Genomic DNA, 26,956 nt, shown 5'->3' on the forward strand with positions numbered 1-26,956 from the left:
TATCAGCTACATTATTGTGATACTACTTGCCATTACACCCTCTTCTGTGTGGATTTAGGTCACACTGACACAAAGGCCTTTCTGACATGTCCTGTATAAAGCCATGAAAGGCCTTTTATTTGCTGTGATGTTGACAACCCTCCGTCCCAAAGATGTTACCTGGAGGTGGGCAGTTAACATGAAGTTGATGCCCTAAGGCAGCTCTCAGTATCTCATCACATTTTAAAATCGCCTGAGCAACTTCAGGGTTTTATTATCTGCCTCTTGGGGAGGAGACGGGCAGCACTCTGAATGCGTGTTCATCTTTTTTCTATTACTTATATGTGCATGTAGTGTTGTGCTTATTGTATATAGACTATGGTTAAGGTGTTGAGGTTAAGCTACAGCAGGGCTCTAGAGTGCGACCAATTTGGTCGCAAATGTGACCAAAATGTGTAAGGGTGCGACTAAGATTTTTCCTAGGTCTCACCGGTGCACCTAACGTCCTCACATCCACTGCCTCTCCACAAACAAAGCGATGTCGTCTATATGGATATGGTTTAATGTTGCGTTACATGACCCATTCCTTCTGTAAAGCCGTGCCTGTGTTTGGATCTCTCCTCCATGCAGCCCCGCCCCCATTCACCCACGGCTCCCCCGCAACATGGAGAGACGTAGCGCCGCCGGTCCACATGCTGACATTTGTCTACAGTTTGACTTGTTATTAACACAGCTGTATATTGTTAAGTATGAGAGGGAAACCTGTATTATTAACACAGCTGCATATTGTTAAGTATGAGAGTGAAACCTGTATTGGTACCAGTGTTTCCGCTGGTAACTCTCTGGTAACAAAGCGCCTTCAACCCGTGCTGGACCCATTCATAATGAGTCAGCCGTCAATCTCTGAGTAGCATACGCTTCAGTCCATCGTAGCCTACTCCCCCTCTCTCCCTCTGTCTCCCTATGTCTTTCTGTTTTTTTTTTTTTTTTTTTTTTTTTTTAAGATTTCAGCCTTTATTTTGATAGGAAAGCTGAAGACATGAAAGGGGAGAGAGGGGGGGGAATGACATGCAGGAAAGGGCCGCAGGTCGGAGTCAAACCTCTATATTTACCAACTGAGCTATCCGGGCGTCCTCTCTCTCTTTTTAACAGTCTGTTATTGTTGTTGAAAACAAATGAAGGAGCTTTCTCAGATAGATAGATAGATAGATAGATAGATAGATTTTTTTAATATATCATAGGCTATTTATTTCATGTGTTGCATCTGTATATTTTCAAACTGGTAAACCCTGTCTTTGCATTTTATTTTAATCACAATCTGTTTTAATAAAAGAGCTTGTGAAAAGTGGCTTTGACTTAAAACTGAACATTTAGCCCACTTTGTAAAAAATACAGAGCTATATATTGCGTATTGCCATTCAGCGTTAATGGCGACACGAGGAAAAATTTGGGTGCACCTAAATTTTGTGCTGGTGCACCTAAATAAAAAAGTTAGGTGCACTAGTGCAACCAAGGCAAAAAGTTAGTCTGGAGCCCTGAACAGACTCTGAGTTGAGGAAATATTACCTGTTGGATTGGGATGTGAACTGCAGTCTTTTCCGCTGATCTCCTTGCAGAGATGTGACTGTGACTGGAGTCAACTTGAGTCACAGTTTTGGTGACTTGCACCTTGACAAAAAATTAAATGACTTGAGACTCAACTGGACTTGTAAGTTAATGACTCAAGACTTGATTTGAGGCATGGTGACTTGCATATTATCATAAGTTTGAATGTTAGCCGTTAAATATAAAATAATACAATTAAACGTTGTCACGTTTCTGTCTAACTATCAAGTATGCTATGCTTCAGCGCACTAACTTGGGACTTGAGCAAAGATGACTTGGTCACAACAATGCCTCCCTGCCTTTAGGACACATTACATTTTTGCATTAACACAAGTGCTGGTATTGGATGTAAATTGCGCGCTGCAGAATTGTCCAATATGAATATAATTGAAAGGACACTGGGCGGGTTAGTTAAAGGAATATACCACCGTTTGTTGAAATAGGGCTTATCACAGTCTATCCTGGCAGTAGATAGGTGGGCCAACGCATTTTTTGTCTCATTTGGCTCACTTTTACTCACAACATGCTAACTGGCAACATAGGATTCCATTCACTACGCTAAGCTAACTGCCGGTGTTGCACCGAACTAAAACAGTGCATGCACAAAAAATGCGTTGGTCCACCTATCTACAGCTAGAGGAGACAGTGATAAGCCCTATTTCACCAAACGGTGGCGTATGCCTTTAAGTCAGTAGCAGAGAGCGCCTTACTTAGTTGTTGACTTTTTCACTGCTGTGTCTAATGACGCTCATCCATTAGAAAATGTTAAAACCGGACTCTGCCCGTTTGAATTTAACCCCCACCAATGAGATTAGGCCTGCTCCAGCCCTCGGAGCAGCTCCGCCTGCAGAGAAATGTGTGTACAAGTGAAACTCCACCGTGTGACAAAGCCACACTGGATTTATTAAAATCCACTCAAAAATGTACTTGTGCTTTATCCGGCAGAAAACGAGAGCCCCCAGTTTATACCTCTTGGCGGCGGGTGAGAAGACGAGCACCCAGTGTACTTTAAATGTGTGAAATGTGGCGCGTAGAGGCAGCGGGGACCACCAGGTGCTGCCTCTCCACCTCGAGCGGGCCGCGGAGCGCTTCTTCTCTCCAATAACCCAAAGGGCTGAGATGCCACTCGCAGCAGCCGAGCCAAAAGACATTTCAAGTGTGCACTTCAAAGGGGCCTTGGATTATGTTCGCGCACAGTCTATCCTGAGGGGATCCTTTGAAGGGAAACTTACTGCAGAGCCACTGGTGGCCGCTCAGTGTGTGTGTTGTGTGTGTGTGTGTGTGTGTGTGTGTGTGTGTGTGTGTGTGTGTGTGTGTGTGTGTGTGTGTGTGTGTGTGTGTGTGTGTGTGTGTGTGTGTGTGTGTGTGTGTGTGTGTGTGTGTGTGTGTGTGTGTGTGTGTGTCTGTGTTTGTTTGTTTGTTTGTCTAAACCCGTTTTACCCACTGCTCTTGCCACTGTGCCGTGGTGTTGGGAGGAGTTTCATCTTGCAAAAGTTTAAATGCAAACAGAATTTAAAGAGTTTTATTCCCAAAAAAAAATCACTTTGGGAATGTGAAGTTTAAGTTCTGCATTACAAGGACCACATTTTGTACATAAATAAATCATCAATACCTGCAGTGTTGGGTATTGTGATAAATTTGGATGCATGATAACTTTTGGAACATAAGAGCCAGGAGGAACATTTATCAAAAATGAGTTCACGATGTGAATCTTATAAACAATAAATGGAAGTCAGAGGTTACTACATTATCTGTTTTAATGGGCAGTTATTTAGTACAGAGAGAGATCCATTTTTTATTTCTTTATTTACCATGCATTCATATTCTAATGCGAATGAAAATGCATTTATAATCTAAAGACCATAGGATCAAATGTTCTTTAAAAATATTGGAAATCCATGTTCAAAGGTTGTTGTTCAGTAGGGAGAGATGCAGTTAGCCATTTTGGAAACCAAAGAGCTTCATTTGCAGGTTTCCAGCGCCCCCGATGTAACATCAACTTTCGATTCGGTTCAGCGTTTCTGCACGTGTCACTGCATCAATGCAAAAGGTGGCGGCTGATTAGCAGCTAACAAATTGAACGCCGCCGAGGGGATGCAACCAAACATCTGTAGGACACCTGCACCCGCGGATGCCAGGATGTGAAACCCTGCCGAAATGAAACGGAAGGGGGGGTGTTAGGGAAAGCAAAACAACAGCAACTCTGGCAGGCGATTATCATAATTAAAACCGCATCAATTAAAGGGGTCAATCACTGCGCGGCTGCCACCTTCCTCCGCAGATGGTGATATTGGTTTAGGGCTGCCGTCGCCGCCATCCTCCCGACACTGCTGAGGGACAGAGACAGCGCTGCACAACATCACTGGGCGGAACACACAGATGTGAGAGCAGGACTTAAAATATCATGAGATAGTGCTGGGTAGTATGGAGGAAATCAGATATCACGATATTCTTGACCAAATACATCAACGTTGATATTGTGACGATATTATAGGGTTGATAGTTGGTGCTTTTTACATGCCTGCACAAAAACAGTGTCATGTTGAAACAAATCTGCAATTCTTCAAATGATATTCCCTCAAAATGTTTCAGTGAGTCAGTATGTGCTTGTTATTATCAATTTAGACAACAATTGTAAGGGTTGGCCATCGTTTTGATTTGAACAATTCTGATTCTTCCTTTTGATTCCGGTTCTTCTCCGGAAATTAAAATGTACAACAACTTAAATATTATTTGTAAAGATGTAAGTAAAAACTTATCTTTGTGTTAAATATTAAATGTTTAACAACTAGTATAGACTAATCTGGGGGAAGAGGGCTTCCATCTTTTACTGGCAAAAGGATAACGTTTTAAAGTTCTGGAAGTAGTTTTTGTCACTTGTGATGTTGATCGGGGACTTCTTGCTGATGAGCTTGTGTGTTCAAAACATCGCTCACCATTTTTGCATTGGGAGTATTTCATGTGATGCAATCCATTGGTTTTTAATTCTTAATTCTAAAGCTAATATTTTGCACTTTTTTCTTGTTGCAAACTCTTATCCCCCTTGACTTGCACTCAGATGTTATTTCCATTTTTGCAGGAAGATGCTTTGAACTCCAGCAGCTGCAGAGTGGAGCAGGATTTGCTCTCGGTCCCGGAGGTCCACCTTAAAGCAACGGGGAGGGATTAGCCGCGGCAGCTTTGGCCAAGGTAGGTGCTGCTGCTGCATAGCCGGCATTTTGCATTTTAATCACGCCAGCCTGGTGACAGGAACTGCAGAAGAAGATGGGAAAAGAACAAGCGGTGGCTCAGTTAGACTGATAAAAATACAGTAGTCTCATTGCGTTGAAAACACGTTATGTATTAATCTAATAGTTACAAATCACAGAGTATCGGTATCTGCCCTTTCATGGACACTTGGTCAGCCAATGCTGGGATTAAACGTGACTATTAGCCGTGAAGTGTTCTCAGATTCTCCTTCGCCGCAAGGTCATCTCTCCCCCAAATTAGAGCAGTAAACAAAAAGGGGCGGAATCTGGACTCTGGAGCCGGTGTGTAAAGCAGCCGTTGACCCTGAGAGGGGAAGTGTGGGTGGGTACAGCGGCCACGGGGCCCCGGCGGGGGGCCGGCTTCCACCCAAGATGAGGACTGACACCGGGGTTCAGGGGTTAATTTGTGTAACAGGCGAATTTGCATACAAATGAAAAATGACAGAATTTTTCTGTTCTCCGCAACTTTCAATGTCATTCGCATCAAGCCGGGCCTATCTTCCATCCCCTCCCCTCCCCCCCATCCTTCCCTGCACGCCGTTTGAAGAATATTCATTACTTGTGAAGCTGGGGCACCTTGTTTGCTATTAATCTCCACCGCAGGTCAATGACTTAATTTGCTCAACTTTATCAGTGGTGCCATTCACTTTTTCTTTCTTCCTTCCTCCGCCCGTCCGTTCCCTTTGTAGCTTTTTCTAAAGTGTTCTCTTTGCTTCTCTTCATAGAGACCGGCTAAGCTTTTTAAAGCACAACAAAGGCACAGTAACTCTGCTCTCTGAATGAGTTTTGAAGACATAAATGAATTACTTGAGAAGGAAATATACGCCGGCCCTCTAGATTGCTCCTTCTTCTCTTTTCCCCGCATCGCCCGACAACTTCTGGAGAGATTTCCTCTCAAATCTCCCTTCTTTTTCCCTCCCCTCCTCTCTTAGTCTTGATTGGATTGATTGTTTTTCTAATCCAGGGGAAATTACTTGCAAAAAAGGGGAGGGGGTCACGTAATCATGGTGAAAATAGTGAAGAAAGGAGCGAAGTGAAGAGAGCTTTTCACTGATAGGAAAAAAACAGGAAGGCCGCGCTTAGGTGAGTCCTACGTCCACTATGTCTGGTCTCTACTCTTTTTCCAATTAAATGTCTTTTCAGATAAAAAAACCCTCACAAAACACTGAAGCCTTGTTCAAACACATTTACTGATAATTTGTGTGAAGCATGTCCCCTGGAAATGGGCAAGAACTGCATTAATCAGATGTTGATAACAAATCAAGTCAATTAGTCCTCCCCAAACCATCTCTACCCCAAAACCTTTTCCACCACCCAGAGTTAAACTGAGCTGAAAGATGCTCTGAGAATCGGACAGGAAAAGCAGACACCTTTCACATTAGTATTTTTTTCTATTGCTAATGCAAAAGCTATGTTAGTGTATGTTATACAGTACAGGCCAAAAGTTTGGACACACCTTCTCATTCAATGCGTTTCTTTATTTTCATGACTATTTACATTGTAGATTCTCACTGAAAGCATCACAACTATGAATGAACACATATGGAATTATGTACTTAACAAAAAAGTGTGAAATAACTGAAAACATGTCTTATATTTTAGATTACTCAAAGTAGCCACCCTTTGCTTTTTTTGATAACTCTGCAAACCCTTGGTGTTCTCTCAATGAGCTTCATGAGGTAGTCACCTGAAATGGTTTTACCTTCACAGGTGTGCTTTGTCAGGGTTCATTAGTGGAATTATTTCCCTTATTAATAAAAAAGCAAAGGGTGGCTACTTTGAGGAATCTAAAATATAAGACATGTTTTCAGTTATTTCACACTTTTTTGTTAAGTACATAATTCCATATGTGTTCATTCATAGTTTTGATGCCTTCAGTGAGAATCTACAATGTAAATAGTCATGAAAATAAAAAGGAAACGCATTGAATGAGAATGATTGGCCTGTACTGTATGTCTTCCTTAACACTCCTGTTGTCTCTGGGTCAAATGAGACCCATTTTCAAAAAAGGTTCAATGTCAGAAATGTGGGTTTCTTTGGATGGTTCCCTACAACGCTCTTAAAATGAATGAATCAGTTCATTACTTTATTAAAATGAATGAATCAGTTCATTACTTTATTTGAATTTGGGTGTTTCATTCAATTTTATGGCATTTGAAAAAGAAATTATTTGAGAATGTTAAAAAAAAAAAAGTGACAAAAAAGTCAAAACAAAGCGCAGAAAAAAATGGACAGAAGTGACAAAAACATTGAAAACAGTGACAAAAACATTGGGGAAGAAAAACGACCAAAACGTTTTTAAAATGTTTGACCCAGAAAAATGATTGCACGGTCGACGGAAGGTTAAAAGCTGTCTGTCTGACAATGTAATGTGTCCAAATTCATTGCAAGGGTCTAAAAATCTAATATTGTCTGTCTGTTTAAAGTTAGATGGACCAAACCCCCCTCCCAAAAAAAAAGTGTCATGCATGTACAGTACAAGGCTTCATGATTAATTACATAGTGCATGAGTCAGGCTCAGCTCTAGTGTGCATTTCAAACTGTCGAGCTCATTTAAACAAAACATCTCGGCATCTTTTACTTCCTCATAAATAAAATAAAAGGCCTATATTGTATACTCTGCAGATTAAACTTCTTTTAATCCCTAATCAGTTGTTTGGTAGTTGGGCTTTCCTGAGACGTGCATGAAGTATGAAACCAATAGCGGGGGGGATTAAATGCTTCAGTCTTTATTGTGGAGTATTAAAGGAGAATTACACATTATCTGAGAATCCATACGTTTGTTTATCCCAACACACGATGCACGTCTGGCAGAGCCGTGACGTCTGTTTACCTTAAGCAATATTTGAGAATGTGCGAGTGAATCCTTACATATGAGCAACCGGAGCAGCACATTCTACCATCCAGGGAGGAAACGTGCTCTGACAGAAATGACTGTGACTTTTTGGTTGTTTGCCTCCTGCAGGCCTTTTGAAACCGCTTCATTAAATAAACCTCAATCCTGCTTCTTCAGGAGAGGGAAGTTGAAGGGAAGGCCGAAAACAAAAGTGTAAGAGAGAAAGTATAAATGCATAAAGCAAGAGAGTGAGGGTGGAAAAAAAAAAATGTCTTGTGAACCATTGTTTGGATCTTTATGCAAAAAAAAAAAAAGTCTTTGTGTTTCAAACTCTTGATCCCCCATAGGCAAAGGAGAGAAGCGTATTGATCTGTGCTGAAAGGAGACGGCCCTTTCATCACGCTTTTCCTCCTCACCTTAGACGGCTTTGAACGGGCGCTCCTTCAGGATCGCAGCACCCTCGCTGGGCTACCGGCCAGAGATTAGCGCGGCGATAACCTACCCAACTCTAATAGGTAGCGAACGAAAGCAGAGGCTGTCTAATTAGCGCTGATCAAAGCGGAGGACTTTATCCCCAAAACAAACCTGCACATTTGAATGTGCTTAGGAGCCGGGGAATAAAAGGATGGAGGAGGTGAAGGTGGAAGGAGGAGGGGAGAAGTTGGGAGGTTTTGAACTTTTTTTTTTTTTTTTTGATGATGATGATATGCACAGCCTCGCTCGTTCGCTACTTCTTCCCTTTCTACTCGATGTGCATGCAGATATGTAAGCACACAGAGGGCTGTGAGCAGAGGTTATTCACAAGCTTTTGCATAAAATCTTTACCTGTATACAGGCTGCGATTTTCCTGGGGGGGATCTTTCTGGTCTCTGTATCCCTGCCTCTGCTGAATTATTTTTATACCCGGTAGGGACAAATGTATTCCCCCCTTCAAAGTGATCAATGCTTCTTCCCCAATACACGATTACATACCTAAAATAGAAGTATTTGAAGTTAAGTGAGGCGCTGTAACGTGAGCAGCAGTTGCTGGATGTATTTAGCCTTTACAGAGCTCCGGGACACCAGCTACCAGCGGCGGTTGTTCAGCCGCAAATCGGTGACTGTGAGCCGGCTGCAGGCACCGCCAGATGACGCTCCTGTCAGGGGTAACAGGAGTATTGTTGTTACTGTGCACTTGTGCATGCAACTTAAGCCCAATTTATGCTCCTGCATTAAAACGACGCCTTAGTTACGTACGTAGGTACGCTTAGATACAGATCCACCGCTGTAGCTCTCAAAAAAATTGTAACTACACGTCGCTGTACACTCAGCTACTGTACTTTAACGTGTTCATCACATACTGTACACTCAGCTACTGTACTTTAACGTCTTCATCACATACTGTACACTCAGCTACTGTACTTTAACGTCTTCATCACATACTGTACACTCAGCTACTGTACTTTAACGTCTTCATCACATACTGTACACTCAGCTACTGTACTTTAACGTGTTCATCACATACTGTACACTCAGCTACTGTACTTTAACGTCTTCATCACATACTGTACACTCAGCTACTTCTTCATCACATACTGTACACTCAGCTACTGTACCTTAACGTCTTCATCACATACTGTACACTCAGCTACTGTACTTTAACGTCTTCATCACATACTGTACACTCAGCTACTGTACCTTAACGTCTTCATCACATACTGTACACTCAGCTACTGTACTTTAACGTCTTCTCTCTTAATGACAAGTTTGGTGTGCAACCAAAGTGTTGTGACTGGTGTTTATCGGTCGATCCTAAACACAACAGTGAAATGCAAAAAAACAAACAAAAACAAACTTCATTTCTGTTACCAGTCGCCTAGCAACAGTATTCTCAAGACTGGAAACATTTGAACAACAAGCAGAATTTGTAGAGGATTTCCCTTGACAAATACAGATGGGTGACAAATGAAAGTAAAAACCAACATGGCGTGTCTCAGCGAGGTGTTGGTCGACTACTCCAGTGCTCCTTTTCATGGAGTCTCGGCTCATCAAACGATTCATCCGTTACTTTTCTCCACTCATTCAGGCTTTACCTTTTATTGTCTCACTCGTCTGTACGTCCTCTTGGTTTTCTTTTGAAGGCAGAATCTGTTCTGAAGTCTTTCCTCTTGCTTTTCTTTTTGAGACCGAGTGCAGCTCCTAACCACAATGAAGTCATAACGGCGGAGTGACTCCTGTCTGACTGCACTTTGAGATAAGAATCTTACTTAAGGTTTTTTGTGTCGGATAAACACGCCAAAAGTCATATGTGAAAGCAATTAGTGTGATTGCAGAGAGGAAGGAGAAAAGTGCAAACGTGTCAGCGCAGAGACATCATACACCAAGCGTCTCGCTTTCATGACGGAAACTCTTTACGGCACGTGTCAAACTCAAAGGCCCGCGGGCCAAATCAGGCCCCTCACGTATTTTGATCCGGCCCACATATCGACTTAGTTTCACAATACATTTTGGTGCGTTGTGTGCCAAACCAAAATGACAGGAAAGTGTTTCTCAAACTGCAATTACGCCACACTCAAAGCAGAATTTGGCAGCTTTCAGACTTTGAGACTGAGAAATTCCCAAACAACCAGAGTAGTTTACATATTCAGGCTGAGAAACCGGTTGCTGGGAGTTGGCTGTGTGGTAGGCTACTTTTAAAAAAATGTAGTCTTTGTATTGCATGATTTGCTTGACTCGATGATGGCTAAGGAACTTTTTTTGGGGTTTTATGTTGACTAAACTGTAAGTGAGAAAGCTATATGAGACATGCAATAATACAGTGAACGATATTTGACTTTTTCGATTGAATAAAAGCATGCAAATAAACGGTGTCTGGCCCTTAGTGAAATTAAGTTTAACACCGGTGCTTTACAGGGACTAGGCGGCCGGACACGGAGGTATGAATTTATAGAACCTGGTGATGGATGTTGAAGACGGAAATGAAAAGCGGCGTGGCCACGGTCTGGTTTGTTTTTGTCAGGCTGTGTGTGCCATGCATCCATTCATCACATCATCTGCTTTGCACTTCCAATCGGAATTTAAGTGTTTTCTTCATTAGGCACCGTTTCTGTGCGGGCTGGAGCCAAGCAGCGCTGATGAGGGGGGGCTAAAACGCTGCCGCAAACGTGTCGAACCTCATCCCATTTACTTTCAGACAACCCCCAGAAGTTTGATGCAAATGTACAAATTGCCACGACTGTGAATATATTTGAAATATGATCACATTTCATACCCGCACGCTCGGCCCTCTGCCCCCCAGAACTTCACTTACCATCAAAAAGAACATACAACGCCCTGAGTTCTCTCCTAATGAATTCCTGATAAAAGGAAGTTTATTTTTCCATATATTTTTTTAACTGTTTGTATTAAATTGACACATTCCCAGCCGTTCAAGGCCACCCAAGATATATGTGCCGTGTCCTAATCTTAATGGAGGGAGCAAATTTGGCAGTCCGGTTTTGCATACATTTCCCAAAAAATATTAGACGCGAGTGTTTGGCCTCACAGCTCAGGAAAAGTTCAGACTTTTTAACACTCAAACTAGATGAACACAGACCATTTTCTTCATGCTCTGATTTCACTTTCAGCGGTCTCTTGGCCCTGTATTTAAGATCCCGTCTACCTGTGATCCCTGACACGCGGGAGCCATCTTTCCTCTGGCATTAAACATATGCTCCTGACATATGTTCCATGCAACATATGCTCCGCTAAAGCTGCTGTTGGCTTCTGTTTTGTGCAAATATACAAGCGTGGATGTTGAAAATTAGAATGCCAAGTGTTCAGCACCTTTCTGTGATTTGAAATGAACTCTGAAATGAAGATCATATTGAAGACAAATTAGGAATTTCACGCACTGTAACGCAAAACAGCATCCAGGGAAGGCATGTGAGTGCAGTATGCGTATGTCTGTTTATTCGTGTGTGTGTGTGTGTGTGTGTGTGTGTGTGTGTGTGTGTGTGTGTGTGTGTGTGTGTGTGTGTGTGTGTGTGTGTGTGTGTGGCCAACATGCAGTGTGTGTGTGTGTGTATGTGTGTTGGAGGGAGGATTATTACCCATTGCCTCCGTGCATTAAGCCTCCCCTCATCCAGTGCCAAAGGCCTGACCCAAATATGGCTGAAAGACAACATGTGACCTGCTTAGCGTTGTCCCCCCTCCTCCCCCTGGCTCGGCTCGCTCCAGGCTGTGGTGGTGGTCCGGTGTAGGGGGAGGTGGGGGTGTGGCGGTGTGCAGGGAAGGTGGGAGTAAGCGGGGGGGGGGGGGCGGTCGTTCAGTCTATTAGTGGGAGAAAGCACAGATGCCGGCAGATGGCTAACATATTGTCCAGAGCTGACCCGAGCACGGAATAATTACTGTAAAGTTCAGTGCTCTCAGGTCTGCAGCCTGACTTCACCTCCGGTCACCCACTGTTGGAACACAGAGGAGAAATTAGTACACAATCCTTCTGTTCATTAGTTCTAAATATGATGCTAAAAAGTCACTCGAAAGAGCGCCTCTGTATTGCTACTGTAGTGCAACAAACATTGTGCATTGTTTCTTTTTTTTGCGATCCAATAGTATTTTGCGTCCACTTTTCATTGCTGAAACTGAGCGGTTTATGAAACTGCACTCCATTTGGTGATCTTCTGAAAATGTACTGTTTGCTTCTCACGTTGCTCCTGTTGGATAACAAGTCCGAAACAAAAAGGAGCCACTTTTCTTATCAAACCCTTTTGTTGTGATTGCGCGGTCCGGAAATGATTTCAGTTCTTTTAACTTAAAAAAGTGCAGCACAATTGCTGCAAAGGCTCCTGATTGTTTGTTGAATTATTCAAGTTTTTAGCTTTATTCAGCCATCATCTCCCAACAACGAAATTGATACAAATGTATTTCTACCAAACATACGATACGGTAAGATAGGACCAAAGCTATTTAAGAAGAAATAAAGCCAATAAATAAACATCAAAATATAGTAGAAAGATAGCTTCAAAATGTTATAAAAATTGTTCACTAATAATATTGCTTTTGATATCTACACATGGCCTCTTTTATATTTCACACTCAGTCAGTGTTAGGAAATGCCTGTACTACTTTTCTTACTTAATCAAGTATTAAAATCTGTCTGTGTGGTAAGTTTGTCTTGATTCCTGCACAGCAGCCAGCTTTCTACTTTCTTGTTGAAGTTGATTTCTACTAGAAAAGGTTTAATATGTCCTCACTGCACAGGCAGATTCTCCCACTTGCTTTAAGAAAACAAGGTTTCAGGACTCCTTTATAGACAGGAATGAGTTGATGAGATGGTGATTTTGCTGCAGAAATGTAGTTATGAAAGCTTTTTATGGAGGAGCAATAATGCACAGCTCACTTTTGAGGTATACGCTGATGAGGTGTAAAATTAAGTCTGTGAGCAAGCTCAATGACCATAAAATAGCAACTTTAAAGCACTTTCCTGTTCACAGGCTTTCTTATGAAAATCTGAACCATTGTGTACTCCTATTTCAATGAGAAACATAAATAACTCTAAGAGCCAAGAAACATATGCAGTAGGGCTGGGACAATACGCTTTTATTGCGATTCGATAATATTGAATGTTGCGATTTCCTTTTCCTTGTTTAACCGAAACAAAAGTTGAGTAATACGCTTCTAGAGAAAATATATGATGAGACATTTCTAAAAACGAATTGTTTTCAGTCTGACATAACATGGATTTTAACATGGTTTTGCTGGAAACATATAATGTAGTTGCCGTCGGAGGTGTGTGTGTGGGTGGGTGGGTGGGTGGGTGTGTATGCACATGTGTATATGTGTGTATGCACGTGTGTGTGTGTTTGTATGCGTTTGTATACAGTATGTGTGTGTAAGTAGGTATATATGCATGTATGTGGAAGTATACATATATACATAATTGAGGAATTGAACTCTTTGTATGTAACTAAAGTAGAAAAAAGGAGGTAGGAGCAGAATTCTTTTTTACCTTCTTCCTACTAATTTTTGAATATGGGAATCCTCATTTGAATCATTTACAATCATTTTTTGTGTTGGTTTTCTTGCTAGTTTTTATTTTTAACATGTTCAAAATAAACTTATTCAAATAAAAATATCCTTGCTGAAACTGAGCTGTTTATGAAACTGCACTCTATTTGGTGACCCCCCACCCCTCCACAAACACACACATGGATGCAAATGTGTCTTTTGGCTATGAAAAAGCTGTCTGTACTCATTTGTAGTCTCCGGCCCGAGGATACATCAGATCACGGTGATGGCGGCTCATCTGAGCTCCCTCTCCCCCAGCTCGTGGCTACTGGCCCAGCCGGGGCCCAGGTAGTGCTGGAGGGGGGTCCCCCCGGTTCAGTCAGCAGGCTGCAGATGCTGCTCTCCATCGGGCCCCGCGTCCCCCAAACGTCCCCCAAACGTCCCCGATGCCAGGAGACCAGACACGTTACCGTCGGAGTGACATTAAAACCAACAGAGAGGGATGTAGAGCCCCTGGAACCCACTACGCAGCCAGTCTCATCAAATCCCTGTATCAGTCTTTTCATTTGTTTCTTTTCAAAATAAAACTAAAAAATCAGAAAAGCAAAAAAAATTCTTGTTTTCTCAGTAGTCGTTTCCAAAACGAATAACCACTCGTTTTTCCAATTTCCGATATTGAGCTGAAATATAAAAATGGAAGAAAAAAAAAAACGTATGACTAGCGTTTCATCGAATTTTGATATTTTTAACTTATTCAAATTGCGTCACCCGGAAGTGATACTACTCTACTAGTAGATACATCCATGTAGCAGAGGGCCCCGCAAAACCAAGTATAACAAAAAGAGGTTTGGTTTTATTTAGAAAAACGTATGAACGAATGATACCCGTATTACATCACTCTCCCTGTTAGAAACTTGAGATGGTTTGATACCATTTTTTTTTTTTGCTTCCCGATACCGACTCCAAAGCCTGAACTTTTGGCCGATACCGAATACCCATCCGATACCAGCATGTCATATATTTGATTATGTTTTAACAACTGTATACTACTATCTGAAAAAGTTCTCTCAGGTCCAATTCAGTGGCTGGTTCATATGAGTTTTATTCACTGTGCAGTGGAGAAGGAGTTAACAAGATGCTGTAGGGTTCTAACCAGGGTTTTATGCAAGGTTAGAGGACCCAACAGAAGAAACCAAAGCTGAGAAGACCTTCAACTCAATACCATCTGCTTCAACTAATTAAAAGTGCCTTGATCAGTTAAGGGGTTTCAACCTGGGCTCCAACAAAAGGTCTCACTCCCAGTTAAAAAACACTAAACTAAAGCAAAGGCAGACAGACTTCATTAAATCAGGAGACACTAAAAGTTGTTGATCAGGTAAAATTGTAGAATTTTTATGATCCAGTTTGACAGCGAGTCATAACGGAAAAAGAACCTAAACTACTTTAACGTAGAATTTCTTTGGGGCTAAATTACATGGTGTCTGATTGGTGCATAAACTCCAGTACTTTCTGATAGAGATACCAGCATTTTAGGCAGTATCGAAGGCTTTTCTGATACTGGGATCAGTATCGGGTCATCTCTATTAGAAACATGAGTAAATATAGCCTCTATCATGCCCTCCGTGGCAGTAGGCACACAGTAATGTATTTATGTTGCTATAATGCAGATCTGGCCCCCCATTGATGTCTCGTCGCCGGAATTTATTCACCAGCGCACATTTGATACGGATGGCGAGTTGACCTGCAACACTCTGCAGACATTAATGTAAACAAGGTCGATGTTTTGCCAAGGCCGAGATATCAGGAGGCAGGTTCAAAGCGGCGCGCGGCGGCGGCTACAATAACCGACAAAACAAGCCTGTGGCCCGACGGCAGGATGAATAAACATTAACTCATAGCAGCCCACCCCTCCCCCCCCGTCCCTATTTGAAAAGGCCAGAATTCATTTCATGCTAATGATAATGACAATAATTCACAATGGACAAGAGAGGGAGGCCTCACAAAAAACAACTGCGTTCCCCTCTTAATATGATCAGTCGTGATGATTTTCTCCACGATAATGATTCATCAAACGATTCTGCAGCGGTCACAAAAGGGCTTAAGTCATTAATAAAAGAACAGAGTCAAAGCACCTTGGGGATCCTTTTTTCTTCTTCTTCTTCTTCTCTCACTGTCTCTCTCTGCATTCGGACCTACTTATCATTAAAGCAAAGTAAAAAGCGACTGCTCCATCTGAATGAAAAGCTCATTGTCGGATTTTTAAGATGTGAATAAAATTCCATTTCAAATTAGGCCCCATTAGCATCGCTAACGGTCGTAAGATTCGCGTGACCTTTTTTTCGATCTGGATCTTGGAAGTGAAGGGAAGGTCTTCTCTCGTCTTTCTTCCTTCTCTTCCACTTTGAGATTTGACCTCCACATTGAGTTATCCAGCATTTGACGCAAAGGGGTGACACCTATCTTTCTTGTATGTATCAAACAAAATGAAAACAAAATCTGCGCTGGTCTGTCACATTGTTTTTCATGTTTAGATTAACACCTGTCAATCAAACAGTCAAACATTTGGTTTGATTTTCACCACTGCTCCACATCAAACTCTCAGGGCCTTATCCTGCACCTGGCGCAGCACAGAGCCCGACACCAGTGTCTTTGCTAGTTTAGACCGACCCAGTTGTCAGTTTCCCGTCCAGCACCCGCGTCATTTAAAAATCAAATGCACCTGCACCCATCTGTGGCCCATGGCCGTGCTGGTCTTACAGGGAGGTGTGTTCAGGTGCATTCTGGGCGTGCTGGTCTTACAGGGAGGTGCGTTCAGGTGCATTCTTGGAGTATTGCTATCTTGGGGCAGCGGGAAGTGATCGCGCCATCGACCAACAAAAACCTGGTCTAAAGTCAGTAACGCAGCATTTCATTGTTATTTTAACAGAGCTTTAGTAAAATGCTCCTAGGCTCGTGCACAACGCACACACTATGCTTGTTACACACACAGGGACGCACAGCAGCACACACATGCAGAAGATTACTAATAAAAATATTCCGGTGCAAATCCGCCATCATAATAGCAATGCTCCAAGGTCCAAACGCACCTGGCTTTTAAACGGAATGGGAGATGATCTCTGATTGGTTTATTGCATGTTACTCCCAAAACACACCTCTGATTGATGAAGACACTAAGTACAACCCTTTAGAACCAAGCGCACAGACCCTTTTTTTCCGCCGTCAAACTAGCAAAAGTGGATTTGGACACGCCCTAAACACACCTGCTCCAGGTGCTTCACGCTGTGTGCTTAGATCGTTGGATTAGGGCCCTCTATTGTATAGTTTTTTTTCCAAGATTTATTTTTTATTTTTGTTTCATTCTCCCCACTTTCTTTTTAACTTTTAAAGAGCCATTTTAGCAGTTATGTAGTTTAGCACTCGTCATGAGGAGAACTACTCAGCTTGTTAAACTGCAAGTTTATAACAGAAAGTTAGTTAGGAAGGCAGTTGCATTATTGGAATTGTAGCATCCATCTGTTTCTGAGCCTCTAAGGATTTCTGCTGCTTTGGTTGACGATGATGTAGACCTGTGAAAGGAAGTCCTCCTTCAGGAACTGGAAGGTTGGATGGTATTCAGTTCACAGCAGGAACACTTAATCTGCGTGCACACGTTTGTTGGGATGGGACTGAAGTCGGATGAGAGAATAGGACAGGAGGAGAGAAAATGGGAAGAAGAAAGGATGGGGGGGGTGGGAGGGCGGGTAGTGGTTCGGAGGTCAGACCAATAAACAAACATTGCATTGATTTCCCGCCACTCTCCGCCATTCGTGGGGAAACCCCCTCGCCTCCACCATCAGGTTACACTCATCTCCACTTATGTTGAAGACACTCGTCGCTGGGGGAAGCCCACCTCCCCCTCGCCCCATCCCCCCTGGTTAATAGCATCCTTCGGACATCTCCTGGGGACGGTGCATCTGAGGTGAACCCACTACCAGAGATTGGTAATCGTTTTATTAGAGGAAGTCGGAGCCGGGCTTCCACTTAGAGAGACAGATAAATGGCCGGGGCCTGTGGATCCAAAGCTCTCAGCCTTTTTTACATGAAGGAAATAAACCACGCAAGCAAAAAAAGCCCCGATCCTTTTCTCTACTTTGCCCTGCATCTTTAAACGGCACTACGGAATTATTATTTGCCCCTATAAAACCCCCAAAACACTTGTAAAGCAGTTACTTGTGATATGTGGCCCCCATTTAACATGGTCTGTAAATAACTGTTGAAACATGGTCAACGTGATGTCATGACTACGTATTTAACAAAGAAGAAGAAGCAGAAACTGTTCAGCAATTTAAAATAGTAATGCTTAAAAAGTGTGATGTCTTTTTGATTCTAGCCTCCATTCCAAGTTTAACAACGATACACAAAAAATCTGAGAAATTTCTATGAATGCATTGCAGCAACAGGACTGAGGACTTGTGCACTTAAAGGGTAGCTTCTGTTTTTCCTATGTTTTTGGGTGTAAGTGACTGAAACTGGTCCAGTGTTAAGCGTGATCGCTGCAGTTGGCAACCGTGAACCGGGCTGTAATGTAACCCTACAGGTCTAATGTTCAGCATCAGTCAGCTTCCACTAAAAGTTCTGTGGTTGCTGCTGACAGACTCAGATTATTATTATTATTATTATTATTATTATTATTATTATTATTATAGTGACAACATTATGGAAAGGATCTCTACAGAGATAGACCTTTTAGTTAAAGAGTAAGATCCTCTTTGTTTAACCAGAAACCGCTCCGAGATCACCATCACCAATCTACACCAGACTCCATTTAATACTTTTAGCGTGTATAGAACCAGCATATTTCCACATTTAAATCTGTAAACTGTGTTTATTTCAACCAAAACTTAGGAGTTAGGATCATTCGAGTCCAAGTCAAGACCGAGTCCAAATGAGACAGTCTAGTCTGAGACAGAAGAAAAAAAGAATCCTCTTCAAGACCTTACTTACCTGTAAATAAAATGTAATAATTTGTGTGATGTGTGATTATGTATATATAGTGGGGGAAATAAGTATTTGACCCCTTGCTGATTTTGCAGGTTTGCCCACTTACAAAGAATGCAAAAATCTACAATTTTAATCATATGTACATTCTAACAGTGAAAGACAGAATCCCAAAGAAAATTCCAGAAAATCACATCATATGAATTTATTAAAATTGATAACCATCTGATGAGGAAAAACAAGTATTTGACCCCCTGGACAAACAGCATGTTAATATTTTGTAGAAAAGCCATTATTGGCCAGCACAGATGTCAAACGGTTTTTATAGTTGGTGACAAGGTTTGTGCACATTTCGGCAGGGATGTTGGCCCTCCTCCTGCAGACAGCCTCCAAATCATTCAGGTTCCGAGGTTGTTGCCTGGCAACTCAAATTTTAAGCTCCCTCCAAAGATTTTCAATCTGATTCAGGTCTGGAGACTGGCTAGGCCACTCCAGAACCTTGATGTGCTTCTTCTTCAGCCACTCTTTTGTTGCTTTGGCGGTGTGCTTAGGGTCGTTGTCGTGCTGAAACACCCATCCTCGACCCATCTTCAGCTCTCTCACTGAGGGAAGGAGATGTCGGTCCAGAATTCCACGATACATGGCCCCGTCCATCCTCCCCTCAATACGATGGAGTTGTCCCATCCCCTTGGCTGAAAAGCACCCCCAAAGCATGATGTTGCCACCACCATGCTTGACGGTGGGGATGGTGTTCTTTGGGTTGTACTCGGTGTTCTTTGCCCTCCAAACACGACGAGTTGAGTTGAGGCCAAAAAGTTCTATTTTGGTCTCATCTGACCACATCACCTTCTTCCAGGCCTCTTCTGAGTCGTCCAGGTGGTGAATGGCGAACTTCATGCGGGCCTGTACATGTTTCTTCTTGAGCAGGAGGACCTTGCGTGCGCTGCAGAATTTCAATCCATGACGGCGTAGTGTGTTACCAACAGTTTCTTTTGTAACTGTGGTCCCAGCTGCCTTCAGTTGATTCATCAGTTCCCCCCTTGTGGTTTTGGGATGATTCCTCACCGTTCGCATGATCAGGGACACCCCACGAGGCAAGATCTTGTGTGGAGGCCCAGACCGAGGGAGGTTGGCGGTGGTGTGGTGCTTCTTCCATTTCCTGATAACTGCACCGACAGTTGATCTTTTCTCTCCAAGTTGCTTTCCGATTCTCTTGTAGCCCATCCCAGCCTTGTGCAGATCAACAATCTTGTCCCTGATGTCCATAGAAAGCTCTTTGGTCTTGCCCATGGTGGTGATGTTGGATGCTGGTTGTTTGGGTGTTGACAGGTGTCTTTTATACAGGTAACGAGGTGAGGCAGGTGTATTTGATGTAGATAATTGGTTCGGATTGGGGCTGTGTCTTAAAGAAAGACTAACTGGCTTGTAGGAGCCAGAATACTTGCTGTTTGTCCAGGGGGTCAAATACTTGTTTTTCCTCATCAGATGGTTATCAATTTTAATAAATTCATATGATGTGATTTTCTGGAATTTTCTTTGGGATTCTGTCTTTCACTGTTAGAATGTACATATGATTACAATTGTAGATTTTTGCATTCTTTGTAAGTGGGCAAACCTGCAAAATCAGCAAGGGGTCAAATACTTATTTCCCCCACTGTATTGTGTTATTTCAAGATGATCATGTTGCATGATGTGTGATGATCAAAAAGCAAGTGCAGATTAACAACACTATAGGATCAAATTAGGCCAGATTATTTACTTTAAGTAGAGCAAATTCACATAAAGCTGAAGTGCAACTACACATTTCAGATATTGGGTCTTTTTATTCTGGCGTAGCAAGAACATTCTGGACTGCCACTGGAAGATGTAAGAAATAACAAACTACAGCGGTGTCTCCTGTCCGCCATCTCCGTTCTTGAACTTATTACTTGTCCTGAAGAATAGTGTAGACAGTGCTCGCTGACATGGTGTCTGTGGCAAAAATGAAAATGATGGATTTTGAATTAAACCAACACCTGTTTTTCTGAACAAGCGCGCTTCATTAATGGTTTACTTTTAAAGGAGGACGTTTCTTGAGAAAAAAAAAGCATACATTGCTGGACTCGGTCGAGACCAACGGCCGAGTAGAAGAGACAACGAAATTTGGTGTGCTGTACCTGAATATAAAAGTCCAAAAAGTAATATATATACAGAGACAAATTACTCAAAACATACACTCAGTCACCGTCATCTCAGTCAATAAATACATGAACAAGAATTTGCACTCGGACAAGTACGAGACAAGTTCAAGTGCAAATACCGAGTCCACGACAAGTCAGAGACGATAATAAACCGTCTACACATACTACAGCACCAGAGGTGTAGTCTACATGATACCCCCCCCCAGATCGATGACATCCAGCTGTCATACTATAGGTGGACAACTGGCAGGAAATAACCTCACAACTTTTATTTTTCTCTTTAACTTGACTATCATAAAGTGCTGAGCTTTCTTCCCCTCTCATTTTATAGCCCGTCCTCCACCACAAAAGTGGAGAAATGTAAAAGCTTTTTCTCTGTGTTTTTAATCCCTTTGCACCCTAATTGGCCCCTTTTTTTACTGTGAAGTGAGTTCAATCTGCAAGCAGATAAAACAAGTGTTGGGTGAGGGCGCAGGCACCGTGGCACTGTGTTCCCAAGCATGAAGTGAGCGGTTTTGAACTAATATCCAAGCCTCTGCAATTAAAAGGCTCCAGAGTTGTTAAAGGAACTGCTTTTTTATTTTTTTACTTAATTCTCTCCTGGAATAGGGCTTCACCTATTCTCTGCCGGAGATGAGACGGTGATATTCGCTCTCTCTTGTCTGTGTGAATGCAGATTGGAACTGATTACAGCTGAGGATTTTGTGCTTGTTGCAGCCCAAACACAGCCTTTCATCGCGCCCGTAACTCGAGTATCAAGTGGTGCAACGTGCGTGACCCTTTTGGAAAAGGCGAAGAATGGCGACAGGACCCTTTTGTGCGGGGGGTTGATTTCTGACCCAAGCTTTTTGGCCCACCCATCCAAACACAATGGCAGCTGTTGTGTCGGTACCAGGATTATCAACGACCGGTATTGATCCGCCATTTCTTCTCCCCCCCCCCATCCAAATGAGAGGCTGGTCAATATCTGCAAGCTTTGTTTTCTTTGTGGCGGTCTCTGAAGAGATTCTCTAAAGCTATCGCCGTGCGGGAAACGTTTGATGTGACGGTTCCTCAGCAGACGTCTTACTTACAGAAGCACTAAAGCAAAGGAATGTGGATGAGAGTAATTAGAAAATATCAGCCTTTTCTTCAATATTAGCTGTTTTTTTACCCAGATTTTCCACTGGGCGCGTCTGTGCTGCGTTTCGTTTTTTTACGTCCTCCGCCATGTGCCGCACCACACCGGGAGCATCACAGAAGTGGAGCGTCTTGCTACCCGACTCATACTTTTATTGTCTCTACAAGTACTTTACAGAACAATCACATGTTTATTAAGCTAGTCTCTACCTTCCACTCCAGGCGCTCCTGTAATTAAACTCCATGTCTTCTCTTTTCTCATAAAAAGGATCTGTGATGTCGTATTATGTTTTTCCATCTCCAAGATCAATGTCTCGTTGTCCGTGGTGTTGTAGAGGAGACGTATACGATATTGGGGGGGGGGGATGTCTTTTGGTAAACTGACTGGATGCTCTCGCTGTTTCACTTCCTGCCTCGCTGTCTGAACGCCCCGCGGCTCGGGTGAAAAACAGACCTGAAGCGTATCTGACGCGGAGAGCCGATTCTCGCAGGCTTCTGGGACACGGGGGTCGCGGCCGGTGGAATAGAAAACATTGACTTAAATGGCAGCGATTGCTTGCTGGGGCCGCAGCGCCTCTTTACCTCAGTGCAGACGTGCCCGGTGGAAAATAGGAGTTAGTCTACGTTGTCCACCCATGATATGATGGAGGTTTATCTCTGAGCCATGAACATATCACTTAGTGTGGCTCACTGATGGGCTCTATGTTTTTGGACAAGAACGGAGCTGTATGGAACGGAGGAAGGCGATATATCCGGTTTTGGATACACAAACAATGCTGGTTAGTAGGATGCATTATAGGTTGATCTTTCCATGGAGTTTATTTGGCAATAATAAATCCATTTAACACTCTTCTGAGTCAATTCCTGACGTAAAATTGTTTCACATATGGATGAGATGCAGTTTAGGGCTTTTTTTTTATCATCATCGTGATATCAACTATCTATATCAAAATGGCTGCGACATATCGCCAAAGACAATCAAAGATTTTTATGTTAGTTGACAGAAAATATCCGTAAAAAACGGCACTTTATAATGTCATTCTTTTTTTAGTGCTGCCTTTTATATTTAATTCAATGTTCGATTAAAGAAAGTTAAAAATTATTTCTTTTCATTAGTTTTAAATTCAGCAAGCAGTTTGTTGCAGAATACTGAAGCAACAGAACCAAGTACACTTTAATATCTGTTTATTTAATGCCCGTAACATTGCAATTTCCCAATATTCAACAACGTTATCACACATTCTCCTCATATCATTTCAGTTCAGGGAAATCCAAATCTTATTTATCAACAGATTTGAGATAGCAGTAACTTAGATACAAGTGGTCCATGTTGCACAGACCTTGTAAGAGAAACATGTCTTAATGCATGCAGAACATTATCAAGAAATTGCACAATTCACATGGAAGTTAAATTTCTGGCAGAACATATTGCAACAGCTCTTTACTATGTTCCAATGTGTGCCAGATTAACTGGAGGGCACTTAGAATACTCTTTAAAAAGCTTATTTGTTGCTTTCATGTTCATTTAAAGCCGAGTTTTGAACTGGAAATATCTAACAGCAAGTTAAAATCCAGATTGTTTTTGCCCCCGTCCTTGCCACAAATTTTTGGCAGAGCCTCTGCAGTGCCATAATATCCGTATTTGTTTATTCATTTGTTTGTCTGTTTACGTTATATGTTTGCTTATTTATTCAACTCTTTATTTTTTAATGAGTTGGAAAATCCACCAGAGAATCCGGGGCTATGAAAGTTTAAAACGTGTACAGTAGCAGTGCTGGGGAAAATATTTACATTGAAGCTGGCCACAATCTCAGAAGATCCTCAAATGTAGGTTAGAACTGCAAAGTTAATATGCAAATGTCCTTATCTGCTGGGATTCACAAACAACCGTCATCCTGATTGATTTAATAAACTGCTTTTATCTTTCAAAGTGTTAATTAGGAGAGATGGGCCTCGCTTTGAATCTCAGCTTTTCTGCGGCACATTTGAGAGCTTTCAGACAAAAGAGAAAACTTTTCCGTCCCTTAACGTCGCCGAACTCGCAGCTTCTTCGACACTTTGCAGCGTTTTGTTGTTTCAGACGAACGAAGCTTGAAGTTATAGACTGTCGGTTTTTGCAGTTTGATTACATACTGTCACGATTATCATTTAAGATATCAACAAAATATCGTATTGGGATAAAACCTGCGATTTACAGATCTAGTGCTAATACTAAATATTGAATTAAAGGAGCAGTAGAGCTGCAGTGTGATGTGATTCTTACTTTCTCTTCTTGGAGTTGTTTTGAATTGAATTAGTTTTGATATTTTGACAGTTTTTTTTTTTGTTATTTAGTTTTGTTCATTTTGAACATGTTAAAACATTTTTTTAAATGTAAGCACAAGCAAGAAAAACCAGCAAAAACAAAATAGTCAGCACATGTATCTTTCAAAATGATTCAAAAGATTTCCATGTTCAAAAAGGAGTAGGAAGAAGTTAAAAAACTTTTCTGGTCCTACCCCCTTTTTCTACTTTTATACAAACAATTTAATTCTTCACTTATTTATTTATGTATACATACACATACTGTACATGCATATGTACATACTTATACACATACACACCTATACACATGCATACACACACATATACACACAGGGCTTAAAGTATTCCGGCACCGTGCCGGATCTCCGGCGTGCGGCCGTGAGGAGATAAAAACAAACAAACTTGCATGCAGTTTAAAGGTCCCATGACCTTAGTGGTCCCCTAATACTGTATCTGAAGTCTCTTTTATATAGACCTTAGTGGTCCCCTAATACTGTATCTGAAGTCTCTTTTATATAGACCTTAGTGGTCCTCTAATACTGTATCTGAAGTCTCTTTTATATAGACCTTAGTGGTCCCCTAATACTGTATCTGAAGTCTCTTTTATATAGACCTTAGTGGTCCCCTAATACTGTATCTGAAGTCTCTTTTATATAGGCCTTAGTGGTCCTCTAATACTGTATCTGAAGTCTCTTTTATATAGACCTTAGTGGTCCTCTAATACTGTATCTGAAGTCTCTTTTATATAGACCTTAGTGGTCCCCTAATACTGTATCTGAAGTCTCTTTTATATAGACCTTAGTGGTCCCCTAATACTGTATCTGAAGTCTCTTTTATATAGACCTTAGTGGTCCTCTAATACTGTATCTGAAGTCTCTTTTATATAGACCTTAGTGGTCCCCTAATACTGTATCTGAAGTCTCTTTTATATAGACCTTAGTGGTCCCCTAATACTGTATCTGAAGTCTCTTTTATATAGACCTTAGTGGTCCCCTAATACTGTATCTGAAGTCTCTTTTATATAGACCTTAGTGGTCCCCTAATACTGTATCTGAAGTCTCTTTTATATAGACCTTAGTGGTCCCCTAATACTGTATCTGAAGTCTCTTTTATATAGACCTTAGTGGTCCCCTAATACTGTATCTGAAGTCTCTTTTATACTTCAGCCACTAGAGCCAGTCCCACAATGGGCTTTCCTTAGGATGTGCCATTTCTGTGTCTGAAGCTATTGAGGAGGAGAGAGGGGGGGCAAGGTGGAGGGTGGGGGTGTGGCCTTGACCAACTGCCACTTTGCTCATTTGAAAGCCATGATGTCTCTCCCTCATGGGTTGGCCAAATTCTCTGGGCATGCAAAGCAAAGAAAGGGGAGTTAACCTTTCCCCTTATGACCTCATAACAAGCAGATTCCAAAACGGTCCATCTGAGCTTTCATTTTCTCAAAGGCAGAGCAGGATACCCAGGGCTCGGTTTACACCTATCACCATTTCTAGCCACTGGAAATTTTCATGCCATGGGACGTTTAATATTTTTGAGTCAATTGATTTCACCTACCAATCATATAAGAGCAACACAGCTCTAACTAACACAGGGTTGAAAGTAATCAGGCCTGGTGCCGGATTTCTGACATATGAATATTTTAGAAAAATTCATAAATTAAAAAGTCCACATGGGATTTGTTTCGATGCGCTGGATTTAACCAATCATCGAACTTCCACCTACCAATGAAACTAGTTCTAGCTACTCAGATGCAAAGTAGGGCAGGTCTTTGCCGAAAAGCGAGTGTGGTGTGGTCTCCGTGGTAACGCGGCTAAAAAAATGGATGCAAAGTTTATCGAACTTGGAGCATGTAGATACAGTGAGCTTTAGTTGAGAAAGTAGTTAAAAAATAAATGGCGCTGGGCATGAATGGAGGACAAGAGGAAAACGGTGGAGACCAGAGACAGGATATAGTGGAGATGGGAAGTTGTTCACCGGGTGCTTCTGCAGCGCATGTCCAAGGAAGACCCTGGACTGCAGCAGCGGTAAGACAGAGCTGGCTAGTCATTAGATGCTAGTCCCAAAGCTTCGGTCGGTGCACTCTGTCATACGAGTACGTTACCGGCAACGACCGCTACCCTTAAGACTGTTCCTTCACCGACCGACCGAGATACAAACTATACGTGTGTGCACGTTCATAGCAGAACATGATTTGTAAAAGCTATCTGAAGCCCAAACTGCCCTGACAAAGCTGTCTGTTTGGAGTCAGCATGGCAGTTATTTAAACATAACGGCCTTGTCCCAGAGTTTAGACATCTAGCTATATGAAAACATAAACAATGCAACGTTTTTAATAAATGTAAATAAAGCAGCTAATATCAACATGGACAAAATCATGAATGTACTAATTTGCTTTTTTGATGACCTGGCCAAAGTAGTAAAGTTTAGTTTTCACAATGATTCATTGAAGGATTATATTATTGCAATATGTAAATCCACATTGACTTTTAATTTGACATATGGTTGGAAGAAGTAAAAATTATGACTTTTATTATTGTGTAATGTCAGAAGGACTTTAACTGTTTTGCCAGTGAAATTAACTTGATGAGTGCATATTGAAATATTACACTGTTGGCAAAAAATGCATCTCAAAATGCATCAGATTGATGCTTTAAAATATGGAATATTTAAACTTTTCTTCCGGGGGAGCATGCCCCCGGATCCCCCTAGAGGGGTAATATCCTTCTTACCTTTTTCACCCCTGA

The 26,956-nt window shown here is 41.9% G+C and overlaps 1 long non-coding RNA gene across 1 annotated transcript in view; it reads left to right on the plus strand.

Annotated features, from left to right (window-relative positions):
• Positions 1 to 26,956, plus strand: part of LOC114551109 (uncharacterized) — a 126,297-nt gene that overhangs the window by 1,452 nt on the left and 97,889 nt on the right. The window contains exon 2 of the long non-coding RNA XR_003691850.1: positions 4,664 to 4,773. This is a non-coding gene — a long non-coding RNA (uncharacterized LOC114551109). The remainder of the gene's footprint in view (positions 1 to 4,663; positions 4,774 to 26,956) is intronic.

This window comes from Perca flavescens, chromosome 24 (genome assembly GCF_004354835.1).
Source record: "Perca flavescens isolate YP-PL-M2 chromosome 24, PFLA_1.0, whole genome shotgun sequence".
Lineage (NCBI taxonomy): Eukaryota > Metazoa > Chordata > Actinopteri > Perciformes > Percidae > Perca > Perca flavescens.